Genomic DNA, 22,813 nt, shown 5'->3' on the forward strand with positions numbered 1-22,813 from the left:
TTACATAGATGTGCCTTTCTCAGTGTATCACATCAAGAGTCACATGATATCCATCGCTCATTTTTAGGTTGATAAATTTGTTCTCAACTAAGGTGATAAACTGACAGTCTTATTTGCATACACTTCCTTTCCTTCTTGTTCTTCACTGACTTTTGCTTCCAACGGTCATTTTTTCCCCCTCAAGGACCTGTATTATGGCAAGTTTGTTATATTCCCCATCAACAATTATAAGGATGTCTTTCTACATTTACAGTCAGAAAGTAATCATTCAAGTGACAATCTGACTGTTGGAGTATCTCACCCTCCCCCAAACAGCAACAAAAGAATACTTCTCATTAAATGATTTTAGTATTTGTTGATGATTTTTGCCCGATTCAATTATTACAGAGAATGATACAAAGTGATTTTCTTATTCACTCATTCTTTCTGAATTTAATAGCTATCATTGTTGTGTAACAAAGAAAAATAAATTTATTTTTGTCCACTTGTGGACCAAAAAGGGGTCACATACCAAACTTGACAAGCACAAAGGAGGCTAGTATGGCAGGCTCTACAAACTCAAAGACCAAATTTAACCACGTAGGATGATCTGAACATAAAAATCCCTAACTAAAAGCAGGTAGTCACATCCTTGGCCCGCAGCTTCCTTGACAAAGGTCAACCTTTACCTGAAGTGAGTCTGTCTATTATCTTTTTGCATCTAAGATAACAGACCCTTGGAATGTCAGAGTAATCCCGTTTTCTGGACCCCTGAAAACCACAGCACCAAAGCACCAGACCACAAAACCCCACATTTTTATCTTGTTCCCCGAATACCATCTCTATGTGCTATAAAATGTTAATTGTTAACTATTCTGTACCTACCAATGTAAAATAAGTGTGTGTCTCTCCTTTTTACTTTTTATCCAATCCCAGAGATTTCCCAACTTTGCTTTCTCCCAACCTCTTAATCTACCACCAATGGATTTCATATAACTCTCCTTATGTCTCCTTCTTTGATTCTAATACAAAATAACCTGCAAAACTTCCATTCTCCAGAGCATTTTCTTGATCTGTTGAGATTTTGCTTCCTGGCAACTGTCCTTAGTTTGGCTGAAATAAACTCATTAAACTTCTCTACAGGTTTGGATAGCTCTACATTGACACACCCTGCCCTTGTTTTTGAGTTTCAGTATAATTTCTTTTTTATTATTCACTGGGTCACTACTACCATATTCTATGTTAAAGGTAGTCCCAAATTTCTCAATAGAAGCATCTTTTGATATACTTACATTTGTTGTTATTGCTGTTGTTGTTTTGAGAGAGATTGGGGAAGTAAATCTACATTTATTAAATATGCATTATATGCTAGTTTTTTTGCACGTACACTCAGTCATCATAATAACTTGATGGAATAGGAAGCATTATAATAGCCATATTATAGATGAAAAACCAATGCCCAGACAGGTGAAGAGACTTAGGCAAGTTACATAGAAATTTGAACCTGGATCAATCTGGGTCTTTTCCACTTCATCACAAACTTCAGCCAGAAAGTTCATACATATTTCACCAAAGACCTGATACTATTTGGTCTGTTTCTGAATATTCATAAATTCGATGTGAGTGAGGGATTTAAAAAATTACTCATATGTAGAAACAAAGGGAAAAAAATTTTTTGTTTTACATCTGGTTATCAATAAGTCTTTAAAAAATGTGCCTGCATAACGGTAAATAAAGGAATGTGTCTTCTGCATGGTTCCTTTTCTCCCCTTCACATACGAATACTATTATGTGCTAGATCCTCTGTGTCTCCTATTGCTTACGTTTTTATCTCTTTTCTTTATACTTTATCCTCCTATGGGTGATTAAGTTTTTCTACTTTCTCTTTAAATGTCTTCCAGTTCACTAATCTTCTCTTCTGCACTATATAATCTTCTGATGTACTCATCTATTGAGATTTTAATTCCACTTATTGTTTCTTTCCATTCTAATTTGATTTGGAGTTACATTCAGTAGAAGAACTCTGTATCTTCATTCGTATTTCTTTATATCCCTTTTTTTTCTTGATAACAGTAATCATAGCTGTATTAAGCCATTGTCTGTTAACTTCAGTATCTGGATCCTCTATACGTCTGTTTCTAACATATATTTGTGGTGTGTGGTGTATGTGTTGTGTGTGTGTGTGTGTGTGTGTTTGTGTGTGTCTGTGTGTGTGTTGGTCTTGGTTGTTTATCACATTCATGATTCATTTATGATTGATTATTTATGATTAAATGCTATACACTGTTACTTTTAGAAATGTGGAGGCTCTGTATGATGGTATTTTTCTCCAAAAGTTTATACTCTTTTGTACTACGGCATGGACTGATCATCTTAATCAGACGTGAACTGATAGAGGGTGAATTGTTCTCCTGGACTCCTTCCCCAGGCAAATCCTAAACTCTAATTCTTGTCTTCTGTAGCTCTGTGAGACTGCCCAAATTTGTAATCTGTTTTTCAAAGGCTTTCTGCTTTGTGCCTTCCTCTACTGCAATGTTCAGTTTCAGCATTTGGCAAATGTCTTGAGAAGAAAAGTAGCACAGGTTCAGGTTTAGTTTTCCCCTCGTCCTTCTCACTGGAAACTAACAAATTTCTATTTTTTGTCTCTGTATACCCATACCCATGAGACTGCCAAAGCTCTGGTGATTTTGCTTCTCTCCCACCCCCTTTTTTTAATGAGTCTTAGTCTCATTTCTTCACATATATCCTCAGTGTCTCTGTGTCCTGGAGCAACAAAGGCCCTGCTTGAAAAAGTATGTGTAAAATATAAGCTCAGTTCTCTCTGTAGTTTTTCCTTCTTGGACCGTTTCTTTTTTTCCCCCCTTGATCAATCAGGGTTACCTTAGAAGTTATTAAATCCTATCAGTTTTTGAGAACTTCCTGACTTTCTGATACAAGATGTTTCAGGTATTATCACGTATTTTCCCTGTCCACGTAATAGAATTAATATTTACAAGGACTGCTGTTTTCTTATTGATGCATGTGTCTCATTGCTTTTAAGCCATTTCATTGTTAGAGTGATGAACAGCATGTGTGTGTGCACACACATATAAACATATGTGTAAATATATAAATATATATTGGCATATATACATATATATTTATTTATAATTTCATGTTGATACCTGCAATTCCAATCCATTGCCATAGAGCTCTTCACTTCCTCTTTCATTCCAGTTTGTATCTCCCTCCTCTCACAATAAAAACCTTAATTCTTAACACTTTATTTTATTTTATAGAGGTTAAAGAATAGCAAATAGCATTTCTTTGGAATGCACTGATATTTTTACTCTAAAGGCTAGAGGCTTTATGAGAAATATAAGCCATTTAAAGTTCATTTCTCAATGCTTCTGAAATGTATTCATTTAAAAAGTCTAATGCCCACTGAGCTCAGCATCAAATCCAGATAAAGGCAATATGGGGCAGAGTTTGCTTGCATTTAGAGTCTCTATAGGAAACTCACTTGTAAAAAAGATGTAAATATCTCTTTAGGGGAGTACCATAAAAGTGAATTTGTGAAGATGATGTTAAAATATGGCTGGTAATACTTCCTGAAAGCACAAGACCTTTCCACTGCAAAAATATAATAACATTTACTCAAATATTTATTCAAAGACTCACAGGGCTGCATGGAACCCTGAGAGGCTGTCAAGTCCATTTTCTGACCTTCAGGCAAGACCACATTTAAACTACCTTAGGTGATGAAAATCTCTTTCCTTGAAAAGGACTTTCTTCCTTGGGTATCCCATTTTTATGTTTCATATCCTTAACTGTGAGGAAATCCTTCATTATACCCTCCATGCTGCAATTTAATTCCTTTTACCTTCTTCTACTGTAAGTAATAAAAGAAAAATGGTTTGTTATTATCTATTGAATAATATCCGTTTATAGACTAGAAATCTTATTATTAGACTAGCCTCATTTCTTTGTCTTTCTTTTTCTTTTTCTTTTTTTTCAGTTTGAAACTCATTCCATGGCCTTATTTGCTTTATCCGTTTATGAATCTTACTGTTCTGCTATAATCTTTTCAAATCATGTTTAACGTTTGATCATATTAGAGCTAGTCTCAGAGCAATGTAGTCAAAATGTGGCTGGTTCTGACCATAATGTAAGGAGACCTGGCATCTCTTACTACTGTATGTTTTGAAAATGATTGTGAATTTCTGATTTACTTTTATTTTTTCCATTAAACTCCAAAGATTGTTTTTCCTCCTCATTGAATATGCAGCTATTTAATCCAATTATCCTATAAAGCCATATTGTTTAATGGAGAATCACTAGGAATTCTAAAATGGTGCTGATATTATACATCAACCTGCCAATTCCTGAACAACTGAGTAATACGATTATAATGATAACTGCTACTAATTGAGTACTTAACACGTGCCAGCTACTGTGATAAGCACATAAGAATCACCTAATTTAATTATTATAGCAATATTTACAATAAGTCCCATTATTTCTATTTAAATGTGGGAGAGGGGAGACTGAAATTTAGTAAAATGAATAACACAAGGAGTAGAATGGTTACTTGAATACAGACCAACCTGACTCTAAAACCTGTGCTTTCAGCAACACAAACTTCACCAGAATTTAACTTGGTTTCTAACACTTCAAAAATTACCTTCAGAAATAAGATCTGATGACAATACTAAGGGAACAGGAAAGGCCTGGTTAAGCCCTATTCCAATGTCACAGCTATCTTTGCCCAAGTATGACATGGAAACAGTTACACACATGCTAGTTGTACTTTTCAAGCTATCAAAGACATTATAGAATGAGAATGAAGACAGGTAAAATTGAGGACAGAGCAACTTTGTTGGAAAGTTGGAAAGGATCCAGCAGGGTCAATTTCAGTTTCATTAGGAGAGGTAGGATACCATATTTATTCAGTCAGCTGTGCCAAGTTTTAGGAGAAAAGTGATTTTAAAATGAAATTATACATCTAAAGTGTGATGCCTAGCCTCAAAAGGGATAACTACCTGGTACACAATGCAGCAGATAGTAGATATGGAAAAAACAACAACAACATTTTTTAATATAGTTGAGGATCTAGAATCACTGTATATCAAATAAGTAGAATTGATGGAGGCTACAGTGACAGTAGTAGGTGGTGGCGAGCTTGAACAAAATATTGCTGCAAGCATAGTGTAGAGGAGAACAAACACATTATCTACCACCAGTTACCTACCACTACACTGTTATAAGTAATTGATTAAAATTAAACACAGTGATGTGAAGATAGTGATTGCTCAGTAAGAACCTATGGCGTTTGGTTCCAGGGATATAGGAACAGGAAGACATAATTACACTACATTTCCATTATTTCTCCTTTCAGAAGAGGCTGGCTTATTTTGAAATAATTCTTATATACAGGTCATATCAGAAAAGAAGAGAAAGACTTTAAAGTAGTCTAGTGGGAGATTGAGAAAAAGGACTGATAATAAACATTTCAGCTTTAAAGGCATCTACTTTTTCATTGTAGTACAGGAGCAATCATAGGTGATGTGTAAAGAATGGGTGTGACTGTGTCCTTATCAAACTTACGTAGTTGCAAAAACAAGTGGCAAGTGAAAGAACCAAAATTTAGCCACCCCGAAGCTGCTTTTTGGGATATATATTTTAACAGTTTATTAATAAAGGAAAGGCTCAGGAATAACCTGTGGCTCTACCCTCTTTCTTGCCCAAGAGATTCAGATGGAAAAACCTGCTTTAGGAAAGGAGCCTGGGCTTAATCCCCTTAATCTTCACTCTGGTGCTAGAAAGACTCCAAGCCTATTAGCTAAACACCTCCTGTGTCCCATTGTTTTGAGTTGCCCAGAAAGAATATACCCACCATGTGTGTTTCCCTCTTCTTCAACTACTTGTTAGTTGCCCCTTCTCACTTCTGAAATCTAATACCCTGTTCCCCCATCTTTCTCCTTTATCCAAAATGTCATATATATCCAATGTTGCCTCATTGTCTTTGAAATTTCCATGTTTCTGAGAATTCCCAATGTGCATGTATTAAATTTTTTTATTTTTCTCCTGTTAATTTGTCTCTGTTAATTTGATTATTAGCCCAGCAAGAAGAACTTAGAAGGTGGGAGAAAAAGTATTAATACTTTTTAGCTCTAACACAAACCCTATTTGGCCCATGGACTGTAGTTTTCCAGCCCCTAATCTAGTTTAACTGTCATTTTTGGATTAGGAAAAGAAGGCCTGGTATGATGAAATCAAATAAAGGTAAAATAGTTGTGGAATTTGCACAACTATAAATAAAAGCCACATTTTCAGAATTCTAGATAGGGAGGCTACAATGTGCCAAGTATTGTGCTAATGACACACAAGTTCTAACTTTCGGTCTCCCTTACACATCAGGCATATTTTAAATTATTTTTATTGTCGATGAAATACACAGCCAGTAAAAGGAAACTAGAATCCAAACACAGATCTGTCAGCAGTCAGCAGTTAAGGTGTTGGTAGTGTTAATAAAAGTGATAAACATTCTGTCAGACCTGGTGGGAAAGTGCTACCAAGATTAGACGGTGCTATTTATGTATACAAACATCTTCCTTGGAAATAAATATACTGTGTGTCTCGATGGTGTGTAAGTTAAATATTTTACTTCATCTAGTGATGCTCAATATCTTGTTAACTGACTCAATGTTTTTGAAGGAAAGAATAAGTTGTAAGGTTTGGAGCATCTAATAATTTAAAAATTATTTAAGAAGGGGCACCTACACTGGTATGAAAAATACATTCAGCTTTAATACCTGTTATGGGAAAGACAAATAATTCACTGATAGTGAAATGTCTTTCTTAACTCATGGAACTATGCTGAATATTCAATCATTTGCACTTGTACATCAACTGATGTGAGGAAACTTTTATTAGTACTAAACCATATTTCTGCTGGTTATTTCTTTATAACCAAAAAAATATCATTGCTTCTACTGCTGAGGGTGAGATTGAATCTTTTGAGCAGCTTTCCTATATGCAATGACATTCAGCAGAGTATCTATTGTCAGTTCTTCTAGAAATGGCATATTTGTCTAATAGACAACAGTAAGAACATTTCACATCCTATTCCTTTTATTGGCAATCTGCTATTACCATTGATCATTTCTTTAGGAAAGAAGCAAAATTCATTGTCAGAAAAATAAAGAACACTCAAAGCATGAATAAAAATGAAAGTGACTAGACTTTTAAATCAAACATGCTAATTAAGTGCTTACTTTAAGAGGGTATAGCTCATTTTGAGAATGTCTCTAAAATGGGAACAAAACTTTTAGTAATTCTTTGAAATCAATTTTAAAGAGAATACAAATATATTTATGATGGAAAAGCATTATCCCTTAAAAGTATTTTGAATTTTTGAAAGCACCTAGTCATTGCTTGTTTTAAAATTTACTATTAGTTCAAAATGTGTTATCTATCTTGCAGAACAATAGATAAATTTGAAAAAAAAATATTTTGTATATTCCAAGTTGTAATTAGTGAAATAAGTATATCTCCTCCTAAGACAACTGCTTTGATGAATATGATACCAGTTTTGAAATCACTGTTGTAGTCTGATTTTTTACATTTATTAACCATATAATAATAATTCTTGAATTACATCTTAGTAAACGTATAATAGAATCATCAGTAAAAAAATATGTGAAGCAAAAATAGCTAAGTTCATGCTTAAGTTTTATGTTTTTGATAAAAATTACACAATAAATTTCTTTTGTAAAAGACACTCAAAAGTAGTTTGAAATCAACTACAGGTATCTCCAAAATGTTTGCTAAATATTTATTTTGTGTTAATTGAATTTATTTTAATCTCATCAATAAAAGGAAACACTTTCCAAGGAAGACATTTTCATGAATACATCTTTCAAAATGAAACACTCATTAAAATCCCACACATCCTGTGTCATCCTTAAAATGAATTTTTTTTTTCTTGCACATTTTCATTATGTAGTTACTTAAAACAGCTTACAAAATTAATATGTGAGAGTCTCTGCAAGAATATACTTCCATGTTTTCCTATGTTCCTCTTGGAACTTAAGAAAAAGAAATCGTGTTTTTATAAATGCTACTTTCTTGGGCTTTGATTTTTAATGTGGAAAAAAGAAAGCATGTTGCACTAAAAGTTACTATGTAAATGAAATTATAAGTGAGCCAGAATGGGCAATCAGCAGCATACATAAACCTGCTGGCATATTGATATTTTAAAAACAGATACTTTCACAGTATTACAGGTGAGATTTTTAATTGAAATATTGAGGTAGTTGTTAGGTCTCTGAATGTTAAAGATCTTGACTTAATGTTAGGTCTCTGAATGTTAGGTCTCAGAGAACTTGACTTATAGACAGATCCATGTCTGCCAGAAAACAACAAACCTGTTGTTAGCCTATACCTGCAGACAGAGCCAAACTTGTGATGATAACAGAAAACACCACAAAACAGCTACTGGCTTACAGGCAGTCAGCATTCTCTGTTCAAACAATGCTACCCTGTCAGTACCACACCTATATAACCCTCCTCATCCCCTCCCTTGGAGCTGCAAGTCTCCTTTAGACATGCAGCCCGGGCTGTAACATTCTTTGCTCAGCCCAATAGACTTTCTGTTAATAAAATAGACTTTCTTAAACTTTCTTAACTTGCCGGACTGCGTGGGTTCCTTTACCAGCCAACCTATCAGTAGTGAGTGTAAATAAACATATTATACAATAGATCATCTCTAAACTTTACTTAAACATCAATGAGAAAGAAAATTTCAATAGAAGTAAAATGACTCCACAATTTCTCTGGTTTCAACTGCAGGCTTACACTAAATCTAAAGAAGAAATAAATTATAATAACATTCACTGGTAATATAAATGGAATATTCCTCTATAATAAAAATAATATGAAAAGCATTTCATCTGGTGTTTTGGCCATTTTAGTCGCCAATGCAATCAAATAGAATTGCCAGTAAAGACAAATGAAAGCCACTTAACGTCATGGCCAGTATACTTGGAATCATGCGTGCACTTGCTGCTTAGTCAACTTCACAGATTGTAAGAAAATCATGGTACTGGAGTATAATTCTACCCCCTTCTGGTTAAAAACAGGGAATCATTTATTTGAAGTTTCATACATGTGTGACATTTGAATATTTATGTAGATGCAGGATAGTCCATTTTAAATAATGAAGAGGAAGTTTGATGCCTTATCTTTTTATTAAGAAAGAAAGCCACCACTATTCCTTTACCTACAAAGACCTGCCCAGGTTCCAATCAATGGTTCTATTAAGTTGGTGCAAAAGTAATTGCGTTTAAAAGGTCAAAAAAAAAAAAATTGCAAAAAACGCAATTACTTTTGCACCAACCTAATCGTTCAAGCATAGCAACGACATGGTCTGAACCAGTTTTACTGCTAATCCCTGCACCCATAGAAGGTATATCTATCAATTCCAGCACTCTGTCGCAATATGTCCTTTTACAGTTCCAGGATCTCATTCATGGTATAATGCATATTGAGTTGCCCTGTCTCCATAGTCTCTGTTTAGCTGTGACTGGTTATAAGTGTTATGTGCAGTTCCTTTTGCCTTTTATTTAACAAACTCAACTCATTTACAAAATTACTTAAGTTTACCCCTGGCCCCTACCCCTTAACTTAGGTGGTTTCATACATTTGTAAAACAGTTGGATTCTTTCATCACAGTCTGCATTCTATTCAGGGATCCCCTGACTACCTAAAAGTTGTTTTTTGTTTTGTTTTTTAATTTACGTAAAATAAGATTCAATCTTTGGGTTGTAAAGTTCTATAATTTTGAACAAATGTATAATTCCATGTATCCACTATTATAACATCATACAAAATGGTTTCAACATTTTAAAAATGTCCTGTGCTTGATCTATTTTTTCTGCTTCCTATCTTCCGATCTTTCCTGTTTCTATAATTTTGCCTATTCCGGATGTCATAAATTGGAATTTAGCAGCATGTAGACTTTCAGTCTGGCTTTTTTTCACTAGCAACATGCACTTAAGTTCTCTGTGACTTGATAGCTTGTGACTTGATGTCTTTCTGTGACTTGATAGCTCGCTTTTTAAAATCCATATTCCACTGTATGGACATGCTATATCTGTTCATCCATTTGCCTTCTTTAAGATATTTTATTGCTTCCAGTTTGGGGAATTATGAATAAAGTTGCTATAAACTTTATTCTTACGCAGGTTTCTGTGTGAACATAAACTTTGCCAAATTCACCAGAGAAAATGCTTTCTCTGTTGGAAGGTTATTAATTATTGATTCAATTTTTAATATATAGACCTATTTAATAAATCAATTCTCCTTGTGGTAAGTTTTTGTAGTTCATGTGTTCGAAAAAAAATGGTCCGGGTCACTTTGATATTTAATTTGAGGCCAAAGATTTGTTTAGGGTACTCTAATATATCATTTTTATATTCCTGGGATCAGTAACGAATCCTCATTCATTTCTGCTATTGATATTTTATGTTATTTTTTTTCTTGGTTTGATTGGGTAGTTTATTGATTTAATTTCAAAGAACCAGATTTGGTTTTATTGATTTTCTCTATCATTGTCCAGTCTGAATTTATTTGATTTCTATGATTTTCATTATTATTTTTCTCTTCCCTGCCTTATACTTAGATTGATTTTGTTTCTCCAGTTTGTAATTATGTAAGCTTAGAATACTTATTTTATATCTTTATTTTTTTAATATAGGCATTTAAAGTTTTACATTTCCATCTAAGCACTGTTTTTACTGTATTCCACACATTTTCATTAGTTGTCTTTCCATTTTTATTTCACAATATTTTAAAATTTATTTTTATTTTTCTTCACTGACCTATGCATTATTTAGAATCTCAAAATATTTGGAAATTTCCCAGCTATTTCTCTTGTTATTGATTTCTAATTTAATTCCATTTTTGTCTGAATTCTATAACTTTAGATCAATATATTTTATGACTGAGAATGTGGTGTATATTGATAAATATTCCATGTAAATTGGAAAAGAATGTGTATTCTACTTTGATAGGATGGAGTATTCTATAAATGTTAGATCAAGTTCATTGATAGCTCTATTCAGATCAACTATATCCTTACTGTTTTCCTTCCTGTTTAATCTATCAACTACTGAAAGAAGAGTGTTAAAGTCCCCTCCTATAATAGTATTTTTTTCTATCCTTCTCGTAGGTCTATCAGTTTTGCCTAAAATACTTTGACACTGTTTTTGGGTCCATACATATTGTTATATCTCGTAGAATTGAGCCCTTTGTCATTATGCAATGTCTCCTATTTATACATGGTGAGCTTCCCTCTTCTAAAGTGTTCTCTGTAAGAAATTAATATGCCACTAAAGCTCTCCTTCCATTAGTTTGAGCATATTTCTCCATCACCTTTTAATCTATCTGACTAATTCTTCATATATAAAATGGTTTTCAAATACACAACATATAGTGGAGTCTTGTCCTTTTTTCTTTTTTCTTTTTTTTCTTTTTATTTACAGAAAGAGAGGTTGGTAAACCAGAAATAGGAAGCACAGAAAAGTATTTGGAGACATTTTAGACATAGGGGAACAGAAAGAAATGTGTCAGCATATAACATGAAGTAGGGTGCAAATGATTTATTAGAGTATTTTTAATATAATAAAACAGAATATCAGTCAGATTTGTGTAAATTATGCAGTGGTTAAATATATATATATATTTAATAAATATATAAATAAATATATAAATAAATAATAAAATATATAAATATATTTATATATATATAATAAATATATATATATACACATATATGTGTGTGTGTGTGTGTGTGTGTGTATATATATATATATATATATATACACTACTATCTCTGTGACTTAATTCAGCAAACATTCATTTCATAATCATGCAAAGTATACTTCAACTTTTCATTTTTTCAGAATCACTGAGGTTCAGCATATCAAAAGTTATCAGTCTTGACATAGCTCCTTATCAACAATATGGTTTAGGTAACTGTACAGCATGTAAAGGGAGCATAATAAATCATTCATTGCCTCTCATCATTGGGAATGATTCAAACAATTACTTCATTAAAAAGGTTGTATGGAACACAGATGAACACATGAGTACATGTTCACATCATTATCCATTAGGGAAATCAAATTAAAATTATGAGGCGATCTCACTATATACAACTGTATTAGTCAGGTGGTCTGCTTAACAATATCCATAAACTAGGTGGCTAAGCAACATAAACTTATTTTCTCACAATTCTGGAGGCTAGAAGTCCCAGATCAAGATGCTGGATAATTTGGTTTCTCTTCCTGACTCATAGCTACCATCTCACCTCATGAGCACCTTTCCTTTGTGCACTCATGGAGAGAGAAATTTCTGTTATCTCTCCCTTTTCGTATAAGGGTGCCAGTTTTATCTGTATAAAGGTCTCACATTTATGACCTCATTTAATCTTAATTACTCCCTTAAAGACTTATTTCCAAATACCTTCACATCGGGAGTTAGGGCTTCTCAAAAAGAATTTTGAGAGGACACAACTCAGTCCAAACAAGAACTAGTAGAATAGCTAAAACACAGCGCAACATACAGATGATGTATTATAGAATTGTACATTTGAAACCTAAATAATTTTATTAACCAATGTCACCCCAATAAATTTAATAAAATTAAAAAAAGATTACGACAATAAAATAAAAACTGTGCATATCTTAGAGATCTGTTTCCAAATAATAAAGGAGAAGGAAGGTAAGTGAGGGGATAGATGACATAAGATTGGCCATAACTGGCCAGTAACTATTGAAGGTTTATTATACTATTTTGACTACATTTACTTGTCTGAAAGTTTCCATAATAAACAGTCTTTAAGAAAGAAAACAAAACAACAACAACAAAAATTACTGATAATATCCAGGCGTTGGTGAAAATTCAAAGCATCTGGAATTCCTAAATATTGCTAATGGTAATGCAAACTACTACATTCACTTCAGAAACATGTTGAGAAATAGTCTACCACATAGTCATGACTCCAAAAGACAGTTTTGCAACACATTTAAATCATATATTTATATTTAGATCTATATCAAAATATATATATTTTTGTAAGATATTTTTACAATAGGTTTTTTTTTTTTTATTGGAGATTTTCCCCTGACCTTTTCAAATGTCTCTCACTCTTTCAAAGATATTTTCATAGATAGGGCTCATATATATTCAAGATTCCTTCAAATCATAATGGATTTATTTAACTAGCATCTTGGTAGAAGTATATATGTATATGCATTTTATGTTTTAATATTATGAAAATAAGACTCTGATATAATGAATTATTTTCTCTAAGCCTTAGAATTCACAAGCTTCCCCCCCAAAAAAAAAATAGTATTATCATTCTCAGTTCATATTCTATTCTTTGGTACAAAACAGTTTTTCTTCAAGTTGGGTGCTGGACACTCTTAAAGAATATGTTTTCATCACCATTGGAAATGTCAGCAAGTTGTCTATTTTTTTTCCATTTTCAATTCCTTGGACATCTATATATTTAATTACAGATAATCACAATTTGTCTTCTGCTTTTTGCAGCAGCTGATAAAAAGCCATCACAATATTTTTATGTCTTTTAAAGATACAATATTGTACTATTTTAGGAAATATCATTGAGATACCTCTGCTTTTATATCTTACTTGAAATATTTAAGAAGTAAACAAAATTAAGATCATTTATGTCTAAAGATAGGTTTATTTTATTTTCTATTAAATTGTATGGTGTCCATAAAAAAAATTTTAAAAAGAATGAAAGTCAGGAAAACGTCCCTTTTTTGTCAGAATGTTGTTTCCAATTATTTTGCTTTCTTTGAAGAATAAGATGAAAAAGTGTCTTTCATTTAAAGTGCAGTATTCCGTATGCATTTGTGTTTGTGTATATTTAATCTATGTGTCTTTATATCAAGAGTTTGTATGGGTGAGAGAGGTATATAGTTTGAGAGAGAAAAAAAATGTATAGATACAGAAACATGTACTTTTTTTCCCTCTCCAAATCCCTAGCAGGGAGTGAGCTTAGAGAGTTTCTGAGGTCAGATGCTCGTGTACTCATTGACAGAGATGATAATGACGCTCCTGACAGCACTGAGATACTGCACGCTGTATGACAACAGGCTTGAAAAGGCATCACTGAAGGTGATAATAATGAGGACCAGCAGGAGGACATATTTCAGACTGAGAACCTGGGAGGGTATTATCAGCCTGATGGAACAGGCTGAACTCTAGATCCATGTAGATGGCATTCTTCTTTTATTGAGGATCCTGCTGAAATAGACACCTTGTACTTTCTGATAGGTTTTTTTACAGCAGCTAAAGAGACTGCAAAATATTCCTAATGTAAGAACAATTCTGGAAAATGATAAAGTACGCAACTAAGGGTAAAATTTATATAAGAGGAAGAGATTTGAAAAATCATTTTAAGATTTAAATTTTATTGTAAACATAAGACAGTATATATGCTACATTTTACTGTTTATTTATTAGTGCAAAAATAAATATTGGATTTCTTGATCTACAATCTATCATTCTAAAACATGTGATACAGGGTCCTTGTTACATTTTAATTGTAAATCTACCAGTTCTACTAAGAATGTTTTGCCTAGCATGCAATTTATAGTGGAATTCTGGTTTACACAGACACACACACACACACACACACACACACACACACACACACAAATATATCAAAAGAGGATCAAGAACTAGGTCTATACCTTACAATTCCATCGATCTAGGTGCTAACACAGATGAAGAGTTATACAATGACATATCCCTGAAGGACAAGTTTCAAAATGCAAGGACTCACCCTAAACATGTAATTGAATTTTTAGGAAACAAAAGTAGACAAGAAGCTAATAGGAAAATGCCCCTGGTTTTGGTGTGCAGCTATGTACCCTGGGTATAACTCTAAGTGATTCTGATTAAGTTGTCCAAAGGCACATTCTTCCTTGAAATGGCTGTGTAGCTGGTCCTAGATGCTACAGCAGGAACATGATCTAATATGGTTTCTAGGGAAAACTTGATAAGGCTCTCATCGGGCTCTCTAATTTGTACCAGCATAGTACCAGTGTCAGACCTGAAGCAGGTGATTTGAGGACTATCCATTTCTTAACTAACTACTATGATGATGAATACACAAGAGCAGATTATGAATTCTGATCAGTTCTACATTTCCATCAAGTTCAAAATCCTTGCCACTCTGGAAAACAGTATGGAGGTATCTCAAAAATCTGAAAATGGAACTACCCTATGATCCAGTAATTCCACTCCTAGGTATCTATCCGGAGAAATCCAAAACTTAAATTCAAAAATCTTTATGCACTCCTATGTTTATTGCAGCACTATACACAATAGCTAAGACATGGAAACAACCAAAATGCCCATCGGTAGATGACTGGATTAAGAAACTGTGGTACATTTATACAATGGAGTATTATGCAGCCATAAAGAAGAAAGAAATCTTACCATTTGCAACAACATGGATGGATCTAGAGAACATTATGTTAAGTGAAATAAGTCAGACAGAGAAAGATAAGTACCATATGATCTCACTTATTTGCGGATTCTAAAGAAAAGAATAAGTGAATGAACTAATCAGAAACAGTTTTGGAGACAATGAGGAAAAACTGAGGGTTGCTAGATGGGCGGGAGGGGTGGGGGGTGGGGGGGAGGGTGAGGGGATTGGAGGGCAGTCGGTGACCACAGGATGGCCACGGGTTTGAAAATTAATCTGGGGAATGTAATTTGGTGGTTACCAGAAGGTAAAGGGGTTGGGGGGTGGGGGATGAGGGTGAGGGGGATCAAATGTATGGTGATGGAAGGGGAGCTGACTCTGGGTGGTGAACACACAGTGTGATTTATGGATGATGTGATACAGAATTGCACACCTGAAATCTATGTAATTTTACTAACAATTGTCACCCCAATAAATTAAAAATAAATTTAAAAAAAATCCTTAATATATATATATATATATATATATATATATATATATATATATATATATATATATATAAAATTATATGTAAAAAGTCATGGTGGGGCCTGATTAGCAGGTATTCTAGTGCCTGGGAATTCTGTCTAGGTTATCTTTGGAAGCCTATCTTCCATGGGGAAACAAAAACAACAATACAAACAAAAACAAACAAACCAAAACCCTCTAAAACTTTGGAAACAACAGGATAGACAAAGAGTGACTGAAGCATTCAAAAAATTCTGAAGAGAAGTGAGGGGGCAGAGGGATTCTGCAGTCCTGGAGAAAGATGGCCCACAGTGGCTAAAGATCCATTCCTATTAATGAAAAATCAAAGTTGACCTGTTATAGAACACTGAGGCTGCTGCTCTCATGTATAGTGTCTCTCTCTCCTCTCTAAGTAATATCACTGATGCTTTACAAGATTATATTTCCACATTGTTACTCTCCTCTGAGTTCTAGAATTCTTTACTCAACTGCCTTTAGACATTTCAACTAAATTGTTTTGAAAATATTGTAAAATAATATGTCAACCAACCTTTCCGTCCTCCCAAATCTTATATTTCCCATGTCTTTCTCATTGTAAAATATTGCATTTTATCAACCACCCAATTGCTAAAGTCAGAAATTTCCTTTATGAAATTCTATCTCCCCCAACAAAATATCTTACTTTGTCTACTTACGTAACACCAGTTTAACTTTCTGCCCCAATCTCTTTTACTGTGTACATCATTTTTACCATATTATGTTGGACTGTTTTTTATGAGCAAGTAAACTGAATTTACTTCCCTGAAAATGAGAATGATAAAGCCTGACTTGTTCTCATGATAAAAATAAATAATAATAATAATAATATACAAAAATAATTAAACAGAGTTCTCTCTCTTTGTTGCTTGTCCAAAATGTGAATGTCACCTTCTCAGAGAGGACACATGTGACAGTCCTTTCTGAATTTGCCTCTGACCTCTTTGTATCACATCACTCTATGGTATTACCTCATGGTACATATTTATTAGTAGACTGAGGACACGCCTTCTCATATTTAATATTTATATGGGCAAAGACTCTGTCTGTCCTGTTGAATGGTGTACCCAATCTCTTAAAATAGTGTTGGCAAACAGTACTCAGTTAATACATAGTGGATACGTGAACAAATGAGACAATATACTCTTAAGTACAGATGCATTATGAAAATGTAACTGGAATAGCTGTTCACGAAACAAGAATTCAAAAAGTATTATCTTGTCCATTCACTATTTTGGGGCCTGTAACCAAGTCACTCAGTTACCCTTCATTTATGTTTCTCCTCTATTTTTGAGTGGAGATAAAGTGCTCTCCCCCATAAAGAAACTTCTAATATCAAATACATGATGTTTAAAAACCTTCCTATTTTTCATGAAGACATGACTGCTGATACTGTTTTGAAGTCATGGTTGATTTACACTAATGCAGTTATAGTCTCTTACAGTATTAATATTTGGTTCAATAGCAAACATTTTCTAAAAAACATTGTCAGTTATGAACCAAAATCATAAAATCACAAAGTGTTCATAAATGCAGCTATTCTTAAAAATATGTTATTGATGATGTCTAGAGAAATTTCAAATACAAGTTAACTACCACCAAATTTCCCAGTGCTTTTTTTTTTTTGTTCTGCCTGGGGGTGGTGGGGGGATGGTGGTAAGACTAATTCCTGATTTTCTGTCATATCACAATGTTATTTTCTTAAGTTGGCATTTATTAAGGCTATTTTAAAATTCCATATTGTCACTTAAATATAACTTCCTATTTCTCAGATTGCTTTCATATACGATAAGCAAACCTCCTTTTAGTCCTCCTCTTCTGTGTACAGCAGAAACTCACCTATTTATATGGCTAGATAGGAACTTCTTGTTAACAGGGGACACTGGGAGTGTTTGGGGAACAACATTCATATTCTGATCAACACTGAGCCTCTACTGTGGGGATTACACTCAACCAGATACCAACAAATGGATATTTGTTTTGGCATTTGTCATCGTCATCATCCCTCGCATGTTTAGTTCCCAAGAGAAATTAAGTAGAGATAGAGCTAAACACAAGTTTTAATAATGACTGTTTTTTGGCTGAAATAATATTTATAATATCAACAAATCACCCTAAATCCTGATTTATAGTTTGTCTCTGTTACGAAAGAAATAAAATTCCTAATTTTGCATTAGTATTAAATTAGCAGGACTTTAGGCTCCCTTTCTTTCTTGAAACATACTTAAAAATCCTAGTCCAAACAAATTGTTTCAAATGTGTTATAAAATGACTAATGGTCATATTTTTTAAGTAGATACACTTTCACAAATGAAAGAAATTTACTGATAAAAATATTCAGAAAAAGAAAACAAGCAGAAGGTGATAAAAATCATCCATATTAAAATGTTCCAAAGCAAGCAACTGTGCAGTTTGAAGCATTTTATTTTAAAAAGATACTAATGTTTTCATACTGTTAGAAAATAAAATACATGTAATTTTTATACTTGTTAATTAAATATATATATTGAAAAAATTCTCATGCAATTAAAAATTCCTCAGAGATATGTTTCTTACTTCTGTAAGATTCTAACAAATAGATAGTCATAATTCACCTAATAATTCTGTTATAGAGATTTCATTTCTATCATGGACTTTTTCCCCTAAGTTTGCCAATAGAAATTGCTATCTCTGTAGATAATGTTTATCTGCATTTCCAGTTATTTTCTCAATGATTCTTCAAAATTAATTTATTGGGTCAAGTATTTGTAAGGCTCTTTGGCCAACAGCAAAATAAGTTGCCAGCAGCTATGTATGAAAGTGTTTATTTTCTCAAAAATTCATTCAGAATGAATTTTATTGCAAAAAATGAACTTAACTGATGTTAAAATCATTTGCATTGTTAACATTTTCTTAATCCAACTGTTATTCTTAAAACTACCATCTTAAATTTAGTTTGGTATGTTATTTTTTATAGAACATTCATAAGTATTTATAGAATATCATGGCTATTGTCAACGTGAATCTTTCATTGCCATATGAGTATGATAAAAAGAATATGGTAAGCATTTAAATTAAAAAAAATTACTAAAAGACACATTGAAATTAATGCCCCTCAGAATACTCTCCCTCGCTTCAAACACACTTATCCCATCATTCTTGCCACTTTCTGAAGCAGTTCTGGAAGTCCTCTTTCGTAAGTGTCTTTACTTCATCCTCCATCATGAACGCTCCATGTCCCACATCACTTCTGGTACAGAAAGTTCTGTCAAATAAAAACATTATGGTGTGTCCTCATGCCCCTTACTCACCGGATCTGGCACTGTGTGACTTCTGGCTTTTCCCAGAAGTCAAAATGACCATGAAAGGTAAATGTTTTGAATCAATTCAGGACACTGAGGCAGCCATGACAGTGCAACTAAAGACACTTACTAAAGAGAACTTCCAGAACTGCTTCAGAAAGTGGCAAGAATGATGGGATAAGTGTCTTCGAAGTGAGGGGAGTATTTTGAGGGGGAATGATGGCAATGTGTCTTTTACTGTAATATTTACTTTTTTATTTAAATATTTACCATACTGTTTGATCATATCTCATATACACTGAATAGCTTTGGAATAATTCAAACATGCAATCATTATTCAAATCAATTTCATTGGTTCAGCTAATATGAATTTTGCCACCTACCACCAGAATGAGCAATATTACATTTATTTCACTTCTCTAACTGAAATATAGTCAGTTCTGGGATCCCACCTAAACATGCTGGTAGGAAATTCAAAGGCAGTCACCATTGCGGTTCTTCTTCCCATCCTGAATTTTGCATCAAGTACATCGATCCTGCCTAGGTCACAACTAGAAAGCAGAGAAGCATGATGGTTACCGTTTATAAAGTTTGGCCTGCCCCTTTTATTAGCAGGAGACATTATAAGTTTTCTTTCCCCACTTTCTGAGTTCTTCCCTTCTGAGTTCTTCCCATTGGGCATAAAGAGAAACATATCTGATGGAGTTTAACCCCTTAAGAGTGGGCTGATCTCTGTTTTCTTTCTCTCTCTGTCTCTCTCTCTCTGTCTCTCTCTCTCTCTTTCTTTCTTTCTCCATTACATTTATTGGGGGTAACATTGGGTAATAACATTATATAAATTTCAGGTGTAAAACTTTATAATACATCTGTATACTTTATTGTGTTCCCAACACCCCGAATCTAGTCTCCTTCTGTCACATTGTATTTGACCCCTTTTTCTCTCTCTGTCCTCCTCCCACTTCCCTGAAACATAATGTATTTCCCTGACACTACCACCAACTAAATTTATCCTTTTCCCAAAAATGGGCTTTCCTGATAGATATAGGTTGCCAGAAATTGTCTATTTCCTCTACAGTAAGAAGTACACAAACTTCCCTAAACTTCAGGCTGCTAACTTTAAGATGCTTACATTGTTATGGGTCAGAGCTCCTCATCAAAATAACTTTTTTCCCCTCAAACCTCTGAGTCTCAACTATTTGGTAAGGTACCAGGACCCACTCATTTAAGCAGTTGGCTTATGAAGCATTATAAAGGCCTTCAAATTCTTAACTTCTGTGACTAGTCTTCTTATGCATTGTTTTCACCATATGCATATGGTGGCTCTGAAGTTGCCACGGCTTTCCTTACTTAAAGTGGAGCTGTTTTTTTTGTTTTATTCCTTAACAATTTCCAGCAACTGGAAAAAGCAAAAAACAATCTTTCGATAACATGGAGCGTAAAGAAGATTTTTGCACTCAATATCCTCTGAACACACATACGTTCTACGTGGGATTAATATTCCTGGGTCTAAAACTCCCAGGCCCAGTACCCTCTATAATTCTTTACATATTAAACATATACAAACATTTTCTCTTCTTTCTGGTAAAACTTTAGGAAACTAACCTAAAGTTCTCCCAGATTTATTATGCATTAAAAAAAAAGTTTATTTAAAACTGTTTAGATACCCAATCACTTTGCTGAATATTTTTATTTTGAGTACTTGTAACTAGGTTACCAATTTAAAACTATGGTTCTAAAGACACCTTATCAAAGAATCATCCCTCCCTGCCCACAAATAGTCCTGCTCTAACACAACAACAAAACACTCTACTTTCTGCAAATATTCCCATGTTCCATAATAATAATAATAATAAATACCATAATTAAGACTGAAATATCTATCATCTAAGTAAAGGAATTTCATCCTTATAAAACACCAAGAGTTCTGATATGTTGCTACTTCCTTCGTTAGCCTGGTTGTGATCTTCCCAACCGGTCCCTACATGTGAGCTCCTGTCTTGGGTGGCGTTTCCATGGTGATTAAAAAAAAAAAGAATTTTTCTTCCAGAATATCTGCAACAATAGGCATTAGGTGTCCCTCCATTTCCTGGGAGAGTTGTTTTGTTTTTGTTTGTTTTTAAATTTAGTCTGTTAGAGGAAACTTAAAATGCATCTTCTTTGTTCCTCCCTTACTTGAACTTCTACTTGGAATCACAAATTAAATCTTATCAGACAACTGTAAAATACCAGATTTACTATTTTCTCATTCAGCTACATCAGTTCTGCTCATTATCCTATGTCTTGTAAAACATTATGTAGTGATGTTTCAAAATTTCTCTTATCATAGTTCATGATATTCCTCCAGTCTAAACTAAAAGTTATGAAATTTCTACATATAAACTTTCCACCAGGGTCGTGGCCATTGTTTCAAAATTAATTGTCTTTATTTACCAGGGATATAATTTAGTTGCTCATAAAATATTTACTACATAAGAATTGTAACTTATCATTTGATGATGAAGCCTTCATAATTAGAATGTGTGAATTTTACCCTATCATTCAGAAATGAAAATACACATTTCTTTTACTTTTTGAGATAAAATTTAAATACTTGCACTAAGCTGGTAAGAAATTCAATGTAAGTCCTTAAGAGGATATCATTAAGGGGTGGTGATATTTTCAGGAGTCTTATGCTGTTGAGTAGATGTACCAAGAGCCCCTGTGTTATGGGTCTGCGTCAGATGCCTCTGGTATACACATTCTGCAAACATTCAGGCCTCCTTAATGTCAGGTAACTCCTCTTCTTAGGAGTCAAACTTGGATATTTAGGTCAAACAGGGACTTTGTCAGGTATCCATGCTCTAGACTCCTTATTGCATTAAACTTGATTCTCTATATGCCCTACGGGCACTAATAGTGGATTATAGATATGTTTTCACATGGACTTCCAGTTCTGAGAAAATACCTGAAAAACGACCTCACCTATAACTATTACTGCACCTTTGACTTCAAGTTTTCATTTTCCTTAGCTCCCCCTCTGAGTATCCCATTGTTTCCTTACACAAACTAAAAGCTTATTAAAATTAGATGAAGTTCTATAGCACTGTAGTAACATTATTTTTTCTTTGATCTATTCGAATATTTTTTGTACGTATATAATAGCTCAGTGAATAATTTTGACTCTTCCGAAAATCAGGTGGGTGAATTGAAAGCATAGTTCCAGCATTTAATTTCAAATTACTTCGAGAGTTTCACTTTTATGTTGGTTGTAAAATTAGAATGACCATATTAGAATGATCATAATATGGCTATGAGCATTGCATACATAATATGTATAAACTATATAGCCCAGGGCATGACATAAGGTAAAACAATATATGTTAACAATTACTATATCATTGTCACTAACATTTTGATATGAAATAAAAGAGACATGTATTATATATGAAAATTGTCACTTAATTTTTTAAAATAATTTACAACCTAAAATTTTATTTTTCATTTACCTGATGTTTTCTTCACT

Source organism: Rhinolophus ferrumequinum, chromosome 2 (genome assembly GCF_004115265.2).
Source record: "Rhinolophus ferrumequinum isolate MPI-CBG mRhiFer1 chromosome 2, mRhiFer1_v1.p, whole genome shotgun sequence".
Taxonomy (NCBI): domain Eukaryota; kingdom Metazoa; phylum Chordata; class Mammalia; order Chiroptera; family Rhinolophidae; genus Rhinolophus; species Rhinolophus ferrumequinum.